Source organism: Antechinus flavipes, chromosome 2 (genome assembly GCF_016432865.1).
Source record: "Antechinus flavipes isolate AdamAnt ecotype Samford, QLD, Australia chromosome 2, AdamAnt_v2, whole genome shotgun sequence".
In the NCBI taxonomy this organism is placed as follows: Eukaryota; Metazoa; Chordata; class Mammalia; order Dasyuromorphia; family Dasyuridae; genus Antechinus; species Antechinus flavipes.
The window spans coordinates 287003154-287006293 of NC_067399.1; the positions used below are offsets into that span (position 1 = coordinate 287003154).

The 3140-nt window shown below is 31.5% G+C and overlaps 1 pseudogene; it reads left to right on the top strand.

The window, feature by feature from the left end:
- Window positions 1–2538: 2538 nt before the first annotated feature.
- LOC127552727 (uncharacterized) lies at window positions 2539–2649 on the top strand (annotated as a pseudogene).
- Window positions 2650–3140: the final 491 nt, after the last annotated feature.

The window sequence follows — 3140 nt, forward strand, 5'->3', positions numbered from 1 at the left end:
AGAAATCCACTTCCATCAGAATACATACTCAAACAGTATCGTTGTTGAGGTATATAATGATCTCCTGGTTCTGTTCATTTCACTTAGCATCAGTTCATGTAAGACTCTCCAGTTCTTTCTGTATTCATCCTGCTGGTCATTTCTTACAGAACAATAATATTCCATAACATTCATACACCACAATTTACCCAACCATTCTCCAATTGATGGGCATCCATTCATTTTCCAGTTTCTAGCCACTACAAACAGGGCTGCCACAAACATTTTGGCACATACAGGTCCCTTTCTCTTCTTTAGTATGTCTTTGGGGTATAAGCCCAGTTGAAACACTGCTGGATCAAAGGGTATGCACAGTTTGATAACTTTGAGCATAGTTCCAAATTGCTCTCCACAATGGCTGGATGTGTTCACAATTCCACCAACAATGTGTCAGTGTCCCTGTTTTCCCACATCCCCTCCAACATTCCCCATTATCTTTCCCTGTCATTCTAGCCAATCTGACAGTTGTGTAGTGGTATCTCAGAGTTGTCTTAATTTGCATTTCTCTGATCAATAGTGATTTGGAGCACTCTTTCATATGACTAGAAATAGTTTCAATTTCTGAATCCAAAAATTTTCTGTTCAGATCCTTTGACCATTTATCAATTGGAGAATGGCTTGATTTCTTATAAATTAGAGTTAATCCTCTATATATTTTGGAAATGAGGCCTTTATCAGAACCTTTGACTGTAAAAATGTTTCCCCAGTTTATTGTTTCCCTTCTAATCTTGTTAGCATTTGTTTTGTTTGTACAAAAACTTTTCAATTTGATATAATCAAAATTTTCTATTTTGTGGTCAATAGTGATCTCTAGTTCTTCTTTGGTCATAAATTCCTTTCTCTTCCACAGGTCTGAGAGGTAAACTATGCTATGCTCTTCCAATTTATTTATAATCTCATTCTTTATGCCTAGGTCATGAACCCATTTTGACCTTTTCTTGCTATACAATGTTAAGTGTGGGTCAATGCCTAGTTTCTTCCATACTAATTTCCAATTTTCCCAGCAATTTTTGTCAAATAATACATTCTTATCCCCAAAACTGGGGTTATATAAAATTCTTAATACATATTGATTTAGATTGGCTTGGAGAGTGATCAGAAAATTTAATACCCACTAATGCCCAAGTCTTTATTTTACAGTTGTAAATTTGGTTTCTATATACAGTACTTTCTGTATGAGTTTCAATTCACTAAGTATGTTAAATATAAACACAAGCAAAAGTAGCTAGCTAGCTAAATAAATCTAAATAAATTTAAAAAACAGGCAATTTCATTTGAAGCCTTTAACTTATAATTCCATCTTTGTGATATTAGATCAGTGATCTGATGATTTCTATACCACCTTTAAAGTGCATCTTTGTCTCTGAATCACCAATATCACATTCAAAATAAGATCTCTTACATTGAAAGATCATTATGCTCTGTTTCTATAGAAACCATCTTTTCTTTCAAGAAGGCTTTCATATTTACTTTTTTTTTTTTTTTTTTAGCATATTTTACCCCCAGATCCTGCAACTGTCACTTTGTATATACCATTGACTCTGACTTTGATTGAGTATTTTAATGACCTTTTTTACTCCTGGAATAATTATTTCTTTCATCTAAAATTTTGTTTTCCCATCCCAAGAAATGTTGAATTTAAATACTCATTTGTCATTGTCTTTCCATTGTCCCTTTCTCTTTTTATTTTTTAAGTTGGTAAAAGTTTATGATGTAAATAAATGTTTAAGGAAAAGAAACATTTAAATAAATAAAATAATTATCAGTCAGCTAGCAAAGATTATAAGAACATTTTCTTTTTTTCTTTAATTTAGAGCTATGGTGATACATTCATCAGAATCTTAAACTCTGCTTACAAGCCCCTTCAAATTGTGTTCTTCCCCAGAGTTTCATAGGGAATATAAATATCACTATAAATTGTGCCAATGTACTGCTGAAGGTATTCAAAATTTTCTGAATGTGGAGACCAGAGAGTGCTTTACCAGGTTGCTGAGCTCATAAAATCACAAGCTGTTCACACACACACAGTATATGTGTGTTTCTATATATGTCTATATATACACATGTATATAATATCTATATATAATATATATATCTGTAAATAGATGTATGTATAAATATACATATATAAATATCTCCATTCACATATCTATCTCTATATGTAGAACTATAAATACAAATAGGTATACATATATATATCTATATATTCATAATATTTCCACTTATATTTCCATACATACATATCTTAGAGCTTCTGCTGAGCAAGAAGGATCTTTTATCTTCTTAACTTTTAGGAGACCTTAACTCAGAATCCCCTTGAATTAGGCATATGCAATATGTATTGCAAATTCAGGTCTAGGAAGATATCTTAAAGTTGAATAAGGAGAGGAAATGATGAAATGGCTAGTATCTAAATCTCAAAACTCAAATAGAATTATGGGCACATCTTGGATAAATATTAAAAGATATTTAATGTTAGTTGAAAGTATCTTAGAATAAAGCTTTGCGCAGTGGCAGTATCGTAGCCAATGAGGTTTATCCGAGACGCGATTATTGCTAATTGAAAGTATCTTAGAATAAGAGCCAGAAAATTTTAAGTTAGTCCTGACTTAGTCAATAACATAATTGGAAATTCAACAAGTGACAAACCTCTGGACCATAGTTCCTTCATCCATAAAATACTGATTCTTTTACATTTTCTCTAAGTTTTCTTCCAATTCTAAAATCTCTTCTCTCATGAGCCTAGAATTTACTTTAGGGTAATAAGCTAACCAGAAGTTTTTTAGGGCTTCTTGAAAAAAGTATTAATTTACAGCTAAGAAGAATAAGTAAATTACTGAATTTAGGAGAAATACTAAAAGAAAAGTTAACATGACTTGAAATAAGCATATTTTTTTCAAGACTTTGCTTTGTGTCCTCTTAAACTAGTTGATGTATGAAATCATGTGAGAGCCTTGAAAATAGTGACTTGACCAATATGGCTAAATATGCTAACTTTATTTTATTAGCAGTTTATATCCATAAGAAAAGAAGAGCTAGTTTAAAGGGAAAGAAGTTATGTGCAGTAGAAAATAAATTGTACTTATTAGCTAAACTACAGT